We start from the raw sequence: 15,292 nt of genomic DNA, 5'->3' as shown, positions 1-15,292 counted from the left end.
ATATTTCCGATATTTTAAGCTATGGTTCCTGCGTCAATAATTACCTGTTCGTCAAACAGGTTTAAACAACTATGTATACTGTTGTGTAATTCACTATTCATCAATTACTCTTCCTTTAACTCATTTCATTTCGCTTGATAGGTATTTAGAATTATGAACGTAGTGCACACCCGTACATCATACTAGGGCATGTTTATGCAGCTGGGAATATTAACTACAGCTGCAGCGTGAAATGATTCGCTTATTAAATTTGGATTGACGAATCTGTAGGACTTTGAGAGCAGTAGTAATGTTTGCAAATACCACCATGTCTGAAGTGAAATAGGACTACACGCTCCTGTGTTAAGTATATGATGATCTATCCACAGGAATAAAATGGTTGACCGATAGCAGTAGTGTATGATTGAAGGGATTTGCGGCCGGGGTCGGTTCCCACCAAATATTACTGGTTTGTAGACAGTATCATTATTGTTATATAATGAACAAACACTTTGGCAAGGATTGAAAGTGGCCAACATAAAATGAAAGGCAACCACTTTAATTGTCCAAAGAGCCGGATCATCGTTTTGTGATATGAAAATGTATTTGAACAAGGAATAGGAGTCTCAGAGAGCTACTACAACTTCGGTAGCTGAGAATTATTAACAAATAAATTTCCCTGTAGAGGAAAAATAAATGTGAAATTAAGAGAATAAATTAAAAAATGCTTTACATAATACAAATAACAATGTAAAATTTTCCCCTTTCCAAAACTAAAAATAAACACGGGAAAAGAGTATGAAGATGTGAATGCCTGCGGTACTGGTCATTACACCTCGGATCCAGTCGCGCGCCAGGTAGTTTCACATCGCCCCATACCTCTACTTTTCCCTGTTTTGTAACTTTCGTTTGAGTTAATTTTTCCTCTCCTGTTTAGCTATTTCTCAACGATCACTTTTAAACACGCATTAGAATATGTGTTACACTGGGCGCTACCTCTGTGGTTGTCGTGTTCAAAGGGTTCAAATGGTTCAAATGGCTCTGAGCACTATGAAACTTAACATCTGAGGTTATCAGTCCCCTAGAACTTAGAATTACTTAAACCTAACTAACCTAAACACATGACACACATCCATGCCCGAGGCAGGATTCGAACCTGCGACCGTAGCAGTCGCGCGGTTCCAGACTGAAGCGCCTAGAACCGCCCGGTCACAACAGCCGGCTGTTGAAAGGGCAAAGCACGGAATTTCAACAAGTCATATGCTAAACGAGGATACACCATATTCTCAGTGATTTGAAATTCAAGCTTTGTTTTGGATAATATAATTTCTGACTGCTTTGATGGGACCCGTCATGATCACCTCTCCTGTGCCAATTACTTCTTTTCAGCCTAATTCCTACGCGCAATATTCACTATTGTTTGTGGTATATTTTTAATCTTTGTCATCCACTACAGAGTTTTGCGCTGTACTGCTCCCCCTAATATTGCATCTGTAATGTCAGAATAGCTGTGCTGTCATCTTATTCCATCTTGTAGCTACTGTTCTGCCCTAATCCATGATTCTCCTGCCACCACTGCAATGTTCCAGAAGTATATTCTCGGTGAAGGCACGTATTAATATTAGTAGATCTCCTAATTGCGCCCATCAAGAGTTATTTTTTCTTTCAAGTTAACAGAAACTGTTCACTTCGTCTCCCCAATTTTGATGTTCTTGATATTTACATCTTTCTTTAGTTTACTCTGAATCAGTATTCTGCGCTTAGTAAACCATTCCGCTCAAACTGTCCATTAATCTTTCCTCACTATCGCAGAAGATAGCTACGTCATCAGCGAATCTTATCTTTTATAACCAACCACTCTGAATTTTTCTCCACTTCGGCTTCTGTCCTTTACTTATTTCGATGTTTCTTCTATATACAGCTTAAAAAGTAGAAGATAAAGTCTCTGTTCCTAGCGTACGACCATTTTAATACAATACCTTCGTCTTGGTTTTCTGTTAGTATTGTTCCCTCTTGGTTCTTATTCATATTGCACGTATCCCTGTAGCCAATATCCCTTTATATAATATTCATAAAGTTTTCACCTCTTCTGAATGTATCTTCATTTTCTTCGGTATTACTGTTGCCACCAAGTGCTACGACAAGACAGCCTCTGACGGCTTTGCTATTGCTAAAGTTAACTAATCATCTCCTAAGGTATCCCCGATTTTGTATCTTGTTCTGCTGTCTACTATTCTGATCTGTATTTTGCATGCAAGACTTCTCGAGGTGATTGCGCGATAAATCTCACATTTATCAGTCAATGCTATTTTCGAAATTGCGATATTCCTCCGAAAGTCTGAAGCTATGTCTCCAGTGTCATGCATTTTATATTGAACAAGTGTTTGTCTTACATTTCCGGCACTGATTATTAAAAATTCGGAAGGTCTTTTCTTTGCTCCTTCTGAATTCTTCAGTAACAAGTTTTTCAAGCCTCCTTCTGATTCTGACTGTAATATTTAATGCCCTATTGTCTTCCAGTAGACAAGTGGCTTTTCTCTCACGTTAGCGAACAATTCGTTCTCTCTTGTAGAGGTCCTTAATATACTCCCTGCACTTGCCCGTTGTTTCCTGTGTGAAATTCTTTTATCAACTTATGTGATAACGTGTTTGCTTTTAAATTCAAGAAACATGAATCTCTCCTACAAAGGACTATTTCCGCTTTGATTATTTGTCGTTTTCTTCTGCCGAAATTTCGTTATTAAGTTACTTACGCTTCCTGTTTATTTCGTTCTTGAGTTAAAGTTCTGAAGTACTGTGTCTTCTTGATATTTTGTGTTTATTTTCTTCATCGATCAGTTCAAGCATTTCTAATGTTACTCTTAATTTATTCAGAGCTATTTTTCCCGTACCTAAATTTGTCTGCCGAGCTTCCGTGATTACTCATTTTTGAGAAGTCTTTCACTCGTGAACTGAACTACCTTCTTCTGCGTTCAGTAGCATCTGACATACAGATACGTAGAACTTCAAGTGTATATCGTCGGTCTCCCACATTTCAGTACCTCAGTTTTTTGTACGTTGCCTTTATCCCGTTTATTCTATTAAGCTACAGCGTAATCATTATCATACTAAACTATGATATTAATTTGCTTGCTTGAGTTACGGGCTAGGAATTAAATTACTCGGAGACATATAGCATACAGCCTGTTTTATAGTGGCTCGTTGATGCATTTGTTCGAGTAATTGTGATGAACGTATATCCACTCCTGGGGACGGTTCAGACTCCAGTATCCATTATCGAGGGAGGAAGAAGAGGGTTTACCATCTAGTCGACGTCGAGGTCATTAGAGACAGAGCACAGGCTCGGAGGATGGAAGCATGGGGAAGGAAATCGGCCGTAACATTTCAAAGGAGCCATCCCGGCATTTGCGTGGAGATATTAAGGAAAATGACGGAAAACCTAACACTGCAAGGCCGGACGTGGATTTGAACCGCTGTCCTCCCGAATGCTAGTCCAGTCTGCGAACCACTGCCCCAAACCGCTCGATATTCCTCATTTCAGAATTTCTATTTCTCTATGATGTGATTCAGTTGATACCTTCATGTCTGTCCAGATCTTTTCCATATGTATTAACCTCTCTTGTGAATATTCAGTGGCGGATTTTCTTTCACATCCACAATTTTATTGCAGGAATCTTTCTCCTCTGTCATTCTAATTGCCAGATCCATAATCTAGCAAAACACTGCCTCCTATTTCGTCCCCTAGTCCAGCGTTCCAATCCTTTCTGCTTATTACATTTTCCTCTTTACATACCGATTTACCTCTTAAACACCCTCACATACTCTGTATATCTTATATTCTGTTTCTGACGCCGCCACGAATCCTAAATAATTGCGGTCGGTCGATTCTGATGAGAATTAACCTGTTACTGAACGGTTCATAGTAATTCACGCTTTGTCCTACCTTCCTACTTATAATGAGTCCTACGCCACTTAGCCCAGTTAACGTTGCCGTTTATATTACCTACTTAAACGTACCGGTAAACCTAATCTTCAGTTATACTGGGTGAAGCGAAATTCGCTCACTCCGGCTTCACAGCGTGACTCCTCACATACCAGTGATAAAAAATTGGTCTGTCATAAAATTTCGTCGTGTAATTACATCCGGCAGAAACAGGACGGTAAAGAGTGGTAATATCAATACGGCAACACTGTAGCCACATTATGGTAACTACCTCTGTCAGCAAATAAAATGGAATTAGCGGGGTTCAGTAATATATAAAATACAACTTACATAATAAATAATCAAAGAAGAAATTATATTCATCCACTATAGTAGACAATGGCTGCGATCGGAAATGGCGTTATGACTCCACGAACTCTACCTGCTAAGTAGAGCAATGCGGCTGCTGCTTGAATACGCAATGCTCCGCCCACTGCACACCGAAGTACATCAACAATAGCTAGTCAGACGTACAGAACCTCAAACGGTTGTTGCAATGAATATATATACAAAATGGTCACGCGAAAGCTAATAACAGATGAAGAAACAGATGCCTTATATTGTACAAAGTAAACCCTATATACAGTATTACGTCAGTCTGTGAAAAAATATATACAAAAGACATAACCGGTCATAATCTTATGTGAGAACATCGACAGCCATCTGTGGGGATTTATCGCAATCTGATAGAGTCTATGGGAGCAGAGATGGCGGTAAGGCGAACATAAGAAACAGCGTTGCCTAGCCGCCAATTATGCTGCCACATCCTCTATCAGTTTACGACAAATCCCCACTGATAGCTACCGATGTTCTCACAACAGATTATGTTTGGTTATCTCTTATATTCACAGATTTGTGTAATGCTGTTTATATCATTTACTTCATATAATTTAAGGCATCTATTTTTTCATCTGTTATTAGCTTTCATGTGACCATTTTGCATGTGCTTTCTTGACACAATCGTTTGACGTCCTGTACGTCTGACTTGCTTTCGTTGATGTAATTCGGTATGCAGTGGGTGGAGCATTGCGTATTTAAGGAAAAGCGGCATTGCTCTCTTTAGCAGTTAGCGTTCGTGGAGTCGTAGCGCCTTCGCCGTTCACAGCCACCGTTCACCATCGTGGGTATAATTTCTTCTTTAATTATTATTTATGTAAGATGTGTTTTATATATTACTACATCCCTCTAATTCTATTTTATGTACATATTTTAGTGTGAGGTCTGAAGATGGTCTAAAACAGACCGAAACAAGTAATCTCACAAAATAGAAGTTTCTTGCGGTTATGACGGTTCATGTTAATTTTTAAGTAGTAAAATGCAGCTGTTATTCGAGAGAAATATTCTCAAAAATTACTTAGGAAGAAAATATTGTGCTGTGCTGCGAATACTTGTGGTTTCGTTTTCTTTCTTGAAATCGGTTTTAACTACGTTATCAGGGCATTTAAATCCGGAAACTTGTTTTCCTCGTGTATGTTGTTTCTCCGAGTACATAATTTCCTCTTGGTCGGTTTTATCTACAATGTCAGGGCATTTAAACATGTAGACAAAGTTTCCGTATGGTCTGTTCTACGTTGTCTTTTGATAATGTGGTTATTCAGAAAGCCAGTGCACGCTCTTGCCACACAGGAGGCAAAAACACAAAAAAATGTTATTTATGAAGCTTTGTAACTGTACTACGTACAAAAAGTTTAAGAGTTAACAACAAAAAAAAGTTAACAACAAAAACCAAAAGCGATAACAAAGGAAACTTTTCATTCATATTCTATGTGATTTACTGTTTACATAATTTCAAAGTGGGCCGTATCGCAACCAGGGGGCGAAATGTTTATGTCTAGACACAGTACCTAGGGATAAGTTCCCATACACGTATATCGACTGCGAAGCATCACCGGTTTTGCTAGTATGTTAGTAAAATCACCCAGCGATCTAGAGACAAACTTTTTATATTCGTGAAAGCAGATGTAAAAGCGTGACGTGGAGCCGACAGCGTTCGGAGGGCCGTGCTGTGCTGCCAGAGCAGCTTTATTGCGCGGTGGTGATAAGTACACTCCCCATCGCCGAGGCTCTGGGCACGTGGCCCGCTCGGCTGCTGGTGGCTGCTGTGTTTGGGTGCGCGAGGCAGATGCGCGTGGAATTTCGCATTATTTCGCTGACGGTATCATCGGAGCTGTCCTCCACGAAAAACGTAGCAGCGAGGAGAGAAGAGGGAAGGCAAAAAAGAGGCTCAGCTGTCGACGCCGCCATTATTCTGTTGAATGAGTGGCGGAACGTCCTGCGGTGGGCCACAATGTGCATTCAGATAGCCGGAGCGCCCGCAGAAAATGTTGAATCCTGCAACAGTCGGCCTGGGCAGATACCTGACAGATTAAAGTGGCGGATATTTTTTAATGCCACGTCGACGCAAATAAACACGAATGCGGAGATGAGAATGGCGGTAGCAACGTGTTTCATGGCATTTATTGCTTGCAGTGAATGTCCGAAACCAGTTCAGGGAAAGAGACCATGTTTTGTGTTGCGTTGTGTTGTGTGTGTGAGTGTCTGTGAGACAGAGAGAGAGAGAGAGAGAGAGAGAGAGAGAGTTAGAGAGAGAGAGAGGGGGGGGGAAGACAGACAGAGACAAAAGCCTCTTATACGTCAAGATCATAAAGTGACATAAACTCAAAAGGGCACTAAACTCTCTCCGTACACTGTGTGTTATAGCTTATCTTACAATATTCGTGAACCTAGCTGACAAACCTGTAATTGCAATAACGTTCGTTTTGTCGAAGTGGTACTAGAAAAAAAAGGAACTATGTTCGTAGGGCAATAAAGAAGAAATTTCATTTCGATATATTCCTGAAAATACTTCTGAAATTGTGAATCAGTTGTACAATGAAATCTGCATAATGTACGTATGTTTACGTACAGTATCCCAAACAGTTTCGTATGCTGACCGCAGCTGCTTTGCGTGCCTACGATGCGATTTTGTATACGTCTCTATGGCAACGCTTCTTCATAGCTATATACACGTCTTTTGTTTGTTTGTGTGTGTGTGTGTGTGTGTGTGTGTGTGTGTGTGTACTGAACCGGGGGCTTATAAACGACGGAGGCTTTGTCTCCTGTAGCCCGCAGTGGTCCACAGCCCAACAACAGGTCACAGCAGTCCACCCACCCCGCATCCGCCCCTCACCAAACCCAGGGTTATCGTGCGGTTCAGCCACCAGTGGACCCTTTCTGCCAGGAACGTCTCATACCAGACACGCGTAACCCCAAATGTTTGCGTGGTAAAGTAAGTATGGTGTACGCGTACGTGGAGACAGTGTTAGCGCTGCAATTGCTGACATAGCGCCACTGAGGCGGAATAAGGGGAACCAGCCCGCATTCGCCGAGGTAGAAGGAAAACGGCCTTAAAAACCATCAACAGGCTGGCCGGAACACCGGACACCGACACTAACCCGCCGGGCGCATTCGTGCCGGGAACCGGCACGCCTTTTCGCTCGGGAAGCAGCACGCTACACCGCGCGGCTACCGGGGCGGGCTGTGTAGTAGGTACATTCAGTGGCGTTTGGGAAAACTGCCTGCGAAATGTGAATAGAGCCTGTAGCAAGGATGTAATAAATTTAAACTTCACGCAAATTTCATCAGTTTTTTACGCATCTCAGTGTTTATGACATCATATCTCATGAACTAAGTGTGGTACCACCATATAGTTTCGTAGATGAATTTAGCCGCGTATGTGGATGCTGTCTCAAAAATTTATTGCCAATAGAGTTACTAGAAAGGCATGATGCGGCAGTTTTCATGCACCTCTTTCTTTATGGCGTCATATGTTCTGAACTATGGAAGGTAGGTGGTTCTTATACCCACAGTTTTTGTTGTTGCCTGACAGTATGGGATAGATGTACCAAGTTTGGATGAAATAGGTCCAGTGGTTTAGGAGTTATAGACTTCTCTCTCTCTCTCTCTCTCTCTCTCTCTCTCTCTCTCTCTCTCTCTCAAACACACACACACACACACACACACACACACACACACACTCACACTCACACTCTCTCTCTCACACACACACACACACACACACTCTCACAAACTCAGACACATTTTTATAATATCTATGGATCTTAATAGGAGGTCAGAGGCGAAAATTTGTCAATGCTTACTGTCCTTTTACGCTAAGCAGTGAGATAAAGTGCTCTGCAATGTTTATATCTCTTCCAGCTACTTTTCATTTAATACCCATTTAGATTAGGGGAGAGTGTTGCAACTTGCAACACTTTTCCGACACTCAAGCTAGTTCTGTAATACAAGTTTAACAAATCATTTTACTCCATTGCTAACAAATGGTACTCATTGTCCCTATGCTACGCTTTTCTTCTTCCATAAATGAAAACATGTTCCAAGGTACAACGTGCTCATGTACAGACGACGAGCATTTCTACTAAATTTTAAAGGTGCTGAAATCGATAAAATCTTGCCAATACCGTGTTTAATAACTTGAATACAAAGAATTAATGTTCCACAATAATTAACATTTTGTATGCAAGTTATTAATACGTCTATGTTCCTCCAAGAAAATGCGGAATATTTCATAAATACCGTATTTATTCATCTATTACCCTTTTACTCTACTCCACACCGATAATTAGCAAGTGAAATGAAATGAGGCAGAAAAATTATCAGAAACCAGTTACAAGTTAAATACGTTTTTGACACGAATCTGTTGGAAACAAACACAATATTCCATTATAAAGACAGGTAAAATTGTGAAACCATTAAGAAAGCTCAGATAATTTGCAAATATCTTTGGTTGCGTGTCAAAGACGGTCTTGTGTTTGAAGGTACAAATTGATGTACTACCAACAAAGTATGGCTTTATTGTAAACATATTATATAAATAGTTTCACAAATACGCAGGGTATTTGAGAAATGTAGCAACAGATTTCAAGGAGATGTGCAGGGTGCCTTGAGGTAGAAGTCGGGGATATGAATCGATTTCAGTCAACGTCATCCAACGATGTTACAGAACGTCAAACTAGACCACCCGTTGGACATCAAACGTTACTTTGTACGCTGGCGGATCGTAGGCGGAACGTCTCTCAATGTTGTTTGTTATTCAGTGATGGCGACTGATTAACATGATTGCCTATGTTGAAGATGGAGCTAGGCGATGCATTGAGAGACCTTATCTACTATGAATTCGATGTCCTCTTGCCTTGGTTGATGATTGCTTCAGACACGAGTTTCCATCTGCAGTTTATTTCTCCCTTTATTCCAAAAAGCACTGGAGATTTTAGAGTGTTCCAGGAGGAAAATAAACAGAGGGTGTAAAGGTGTTTCTGAAACCGTCATCCACCGAGGGAAGAGAGCGTGTCATTTATAACACGCAAGGCCTTTCCACGCAGCAGTAGCTCCATGTTCTACATTGGCGGTTGTGGCAGCCACTATCACTGAATAACAAACATTAGCGCGGAGCATTCCACCTACTGTCCGTCAGCATACTAATTCACGACTACTACCAAACGGGTGGTCTAGTGGCAGGCACCGGTGGTGTCCACAACTTCGACGTTCTGTACTATCGTTGTAGGACATTTTCAACCATGCCCTCCTGTAATAGATTTGTTCCTCAAGACATCTTTACAACCCCTCGACGCTTCTCGTAAACTTTCTGGGACGCCACATATACAGTGTGTCCCATTTGTCTTGACCACCATAAATAACTGTTTGTCCAGTTGCAAATTACCAAATGTTTGAAGCAAATGTTCTTTAGCCGTCAGGGGGACATCAATCAGCATGATTGCCTTCGTGGTAGCTTTGTTTTTTACAAAGATATGAACAGCGCTATGACTTTTTTAAATGGCACCATGTATTTATTATTCCGTAATTCATTTCCTCTCCTAAAGACCTATTCAAAAACGTATCACAGTGTACCATCACTGAAACACGACTTTATTAATTACATAACATAACATTGACTTTGAGCCCGGGACACAAACTCGTCCGCTTGCTGGAGTTGTGAGAAAACAAATGAAAACCAAGTAAAAAGATAAAACAATATTGACTTTGACTCTCTTGTACCATTGCCCAGGGGTAGAACATTCAAAGGTGCTCAAAGTGGTGACCCTGGACTCCGATACACTGTTGCACTCGTTGAATGAAAGAATTATTTACTGCTTACAGTGCTGCCTGCTGAAGAGAATTACAAGCAAGCGCGAAAAAAGTCCACAGGGTTTAAATCAGGAGACCTAGCAGGCCAATTAACAGTTCCTCCTCAACCAATCCAACTGGCAGGATACCTTCGGTTCAGAACACGACGTGCACCCAAGGCATTACGTGCTGGACATCCATCGCGTTGATACCACATAAGCATTCTGTTCCTTAGCGACACTTCATCCAGAAGAGGAGGAAGAATTCGTCTGAGGAAGTTGGCATACGCTGTGCCGTTTAGACTACAGTTGATGAAATAAGGGCCAATAATTGTGGTACGAAGCATCCCACAGCAGACGTTAACTTTCAATTGACGCTGATGTTCCACCTGTCTAAGCCATCGTCGATTGTCGCTGGACCAATAATGCATGTTCCTTGTATTTACATATCATTTGTTTGAGAAGGAACATTCACCGGTAAATAGAACATTGGAGAAGAAGTTCAGGTTGGCGAGGATTTGCTGCTGTGTCTACTGACCGAACTGTATACGATTCTGCAAATCATTGCCATGCAATTCTTGATGTAGATATACATGGTAAGGATGGAACCGGTGACGTATAAGAATACGATGTAAACTGGTTTTAGGAATGCCAATCTCGTGTTCAAGCTGTCGTGTGCTCACATGTGGATTCATAGCAACGGAAACGAGAACAGTAACTTCGGCAGCTTCGTCTGTGAGAGTGCTACGATTGCGTTGTCTTGGGTTGAAACTTCCCGTTTCCTGAAGCGTTGCAACAAGACGAGAAAACATCCGTCGGAAAGGTGGGTTATTGTCACGATATCGCTCTCTGTAAAGTTCCGCTGCCTACGTAGCATTTCGCCTTCAAAAATAAAAATAAAAGAAACGTTATATCGTTGCAGTTTGTAGGAAGGATAGCCGTTACTGTATGTCTACCCTACACAACAGTATTTAAAAGGACTAAACTACCATACTAAATGTACCCGTACATAAGAAAACAGTATTGCAATTACTGTTCTGCTAACTTACATTCCCCATAGATGAGTAGTATTTCCACCTCCTCTTCGTTGGTGTACATTCTTGTTACACAACTCTTCAACTGACGATGGTTGACGGAATGACGGGTGTGCATTCTCCTTATGTTTACATCTGTCCTCTGTCAACGTCAGCACGTGGATGTGTTCCACTACCCCGAGTACCTGCACTAAGCGATGGGAGCGTCAACGTCGTTGTTGTGTTATGTAATTAATAACGTTGTGTTTCAGTGAATGGTACACTGTGATACATTTTTGAATAGGTCTTTGTGAGAGGAAATGAATTACAGAATAAAAAATACAGGGTACCATTTAAAAAAGTCATACCGCTGTTCATATCTTTGTAAAAGACAAAGCTACAACGAAGGTAATTATGCTGATTGATGTCCCCCTGACGGCTAACGAAAATTTTCTTGAAACATTTTGTAATGTGCATCTGGACAAACAGTTATTTAGGGTGGTCAAGATAGATGGGACACCCTGTATAATTTTAATTGCCATAAAAATCTGTCACTGAAGAATGGTAAATTTATTTCAAAGAGTTTTACTGTATTATAGTATTTCGAGTAGAGGTCAAAATACTGCGCAGAACAAAACCTCATGTCTAGCAACTACAGTAATTATAGAAATTCCGAAACTAGTTATGGCGGTGTCTAGTCACTAGACCGAAGTATCGACCAAACCATGACGTATTCCCAGCTACACCTACCCTTTAGGCACAACACACTCCCCTACTAATTACATCGCATTTCCAAACACTAGGATGGCGGACTGGGGATTAGAATGTGGTTATAGGGGAACGAGTAGAAGAAAGGGTTACGAGGGAATAAGGGCTCGGGAGTAAGGATGAATGAGGAGGAAAACTAATTGAGTTCCGCAATAAATTTCAGCTACTAGCAGTGAATACGCTGTTCAAGAATTTACAAGAGCATTAGGTAGATTTGCAAAGGGCAGGGTGATATGAGAAGCTTCCAATTAAATTCCATCATGATGAGGCAGTGATTACGAAATCGGACATTGAATTGCAAGATGTACCCAGGTGCAGACTGAGAAGACAATTTGGTAATGATGAAGAGTAGGCTGAAGTTTAAGGGACTAATGAGGAAGAATAAATGCGAAAGACGTGAGATACAGAAATACTAAGGAATAGAAAAAAATGGTGCAAATGGCTCTGAGCACTATGGGACTTAATTTCTAAGGTCATCAGTCCCCTAGAACTTAGAACTACTTAAACCTAACTAACCTGCGGACATCACACACATCCATGCCCAAGGCAGGATGCGAACCTGCGACCGTAGCGGCCGCGTGGTTCCAGACTGTAGCGCCTTTAACCGCTTGGCCACCACGGCCGGCCAAGGAATAGAGACACAAGAAATGTAACTGCGGAGAAACCATGAGTAACTGATCTGTGAAAGTGTGGAGTACAAATATGTCCAGGGAAATGTAGGATAAGGAAGTATAAGTTACTTAGGATTGAAATAAACAGGAAGAGCAGAGAAGCTAAGGCAAAATGGTGCCATGAAAACTGTTACGAAATCCAAAAAGAAATGATTATCGGGAAGACTAACTCGGAATATAAAGATGTCTAAACAACATAAGGTGGAATTAAAAGCAAGGGCGTTAACATTAAGAGCGCAATGTGAATTCCAATGTCAAACGCAGAGAAGAGTGTGGTCAGTTGGGAGTGATACGCTGAAGGTCTAGAGGGGGAAGATATGTCTGATGTCATATAAAAGAGGAAAATGGAGTCGATATGGAAGCGATAGGGATTCCATTACTAGAAGCTGAATATAAACAGCTATGGGGAACAAGTTTGTTTTCGTGGCCATCAGCTGCAGTAAGCACAGGAACATTCGTTTTGCAAATAAAAACCGCCTTTTGATGCTTTAATACATTTTATTTTTTCCCAGATACGTTTCGCTCTTACTTTCTTACGCCTGGAAAAGGTAAAATACATTGCACGAAAAAGTAGTATTTCATTTACAAAACGAACCATGGAAGACATAAGATCAAATAAGGCAAAAGGTATAGATAAAATTCCATCGAACGTTCTAAAATCATTGGAGAATGGCAAAATCACTATTCACGTTCGTGTGTATAATGTATGAGATCATCTGACTTTCGGAAAAACATCGTCCACACTATTTCGCATACTGCAAGAGACAACAAGTGCGAGAATTATTGCACAACCAGCTTAGCAGCATGGGCTGCAACTTTCTGACGAGAATAATATAAAGAAGAATGAAAAATAAAACAGAACGTCTTTTTGGCTTTAGGAAAGATAAAGCCACCAGAGAGGCTGTTTTGAATTGGCGAATGATAATGGAAGCAAGACTGAAGAAAATTCAAATCTATATAGGTTCTGTCGACTTAGGAAAAGCGTTTCACAATGTTTGTTGGCGTAAGAGGTTCGGCATACTGAGAAGCTGTAGGGAAAGACAGATAATAAACAATGTATACAAGAAACTACAGTGATCGCTAAGAGTGGAAGACGAAGAGAGAAGTTTCCTTTAATTTACGTCTATGGTCACAATCATTTCTGTTTAACAGATTACCGGTTTTGGTCTTTAATGACCATCATCAGATCTGTCTCGTAAAGACCGAAACTGGTAATCTGTTAAACAGAAAAGATTGTGACCATAGACGTAAATTAAAGGAAACTTATTACATATACGGGTCACTGTGTTTTTTCGCGACGATGTCACAGGTTGTGAGAAGAGAGAAGTGCTTGAATTAAAAGAGGATATAGTCTTCCGTCCCTTTTGTTCGATTTTTACCTGGAAGAAAGAATGATAGAAATAAAGGAGAGTTCCAAGAGTGGTGATGGTTTATCAGCGGTAAGATTCGCTAATAACATTGATGTCTCAATGTTAATTGTTAATAACAAAGTAGAGGAAGTTAAGGAATTCTGCTACCTAGGCAGCAAAACAACCCATGGCGGACACAGCAAGGAAGACACAAAATTCAGACCAGCGGTGGCAGAAAGGGCGTTCATGGTCAAGAGACGTCAGCTAGTATCAAACATGAGTCTGAACCTGAGGAAGAAATTTCTGAGAATGTACGTTTTGAGTACAGTGCTATGTGATAATGAAACATGGACTGTGGGAAAATAGGAAAAGAAGGGAATCGAAGTATCTGATATGGGGTGCTACTGCAGAATGTTGGAAATTAGGTGGACTGATAAAGTAGAATGAGTAGGTTCTTTGCAGAATGGGCGAGGAGAGGAGTGTACGGAAACTATGACAAGAAGAAACGGCAGGATGGCAGCGTATCTGGGATGATGATAGGACGTCAGAGAATAGGTTACATCGCACTAGACAGAACTGTAGAGAGTAAAAACTGAAGAGGATGAAAGAGACAGGAATACGTCAAGCAAATAATTGAGGTCGCAAGTTAGAAGACCTACAATGAGATGAAAAGTATGTCACAGGAGAGGAATTCTTGCCTGGTGGCATAAAACCAGTCAGAATACTGATGACTCAAGAATACCAGGACGGACATATGCACGAGTTTCAAGATGACATTCGTGTTAACTGATGTTGTAGCCACCCGACGAAGAGTAGTTAACCATTAGAGATGAAATCTGACTTCCAATTTACGCAATAACAATAAATTTTTGTCTGAAATAGCATTTCTCATGTGACTTAATCTTAATTTTATATGCTAATGATTTGAACTATCTCATAATTTTCTTGCAAGACAACCTTCATAATGTTTTACTTTCTCTGAGTTCTACGCAATGTTAGATTAGTTCGAAAGGAATTTTAAAATCTATGCCGCAAAATATAGAAGGTCGTGCACCATCGGTTCGGCACAACTCTTCCGCCTCACTCACCATTTTGTCATTACCACTGTCAACAAGCTGAAAGCTATGACACACACTGATACACAAGTATTTGACTGAATTGTTAAATGGGTTAGCTTTACTTAGATCGTATCTGCACTAACTTATTATTATGTCGTTACTTTTGACTTTACAGCGCCAGTATGACTTCAGTTATTACTTCTCAGTGTGTTGCAGAACATTTCCATACATCTTATTCTATATTGACAAAATAGCTTCAGATATTAAATCTCAGAGAAATTGCAGAACCCTTTTCATTCTCTGAAATCGTGCATTACACGTTAACTGTATACCTGCCGTTTGGCTACAAT

The sequence above is a fragment of the Schistocerca cancellata genome, chromosome 5 (genome assembly GCF_023864275.1).
Source record: "Schistocerca cancellata isolate TAMUIC-IGC-003103 chromosome 5, iqSchCanc2.1, whole genome shotgun sequence".
NCBI classification, from domain to species: domain Eukaryota; kingdom Metazoa; phylum Arthropoda; class Insecta; order Orthoptera; family Acrididae; genus Schistocerca; species Schistocerca cancellata.
This window is presented reverse-complemented; position numbering follows the sequence as displayed.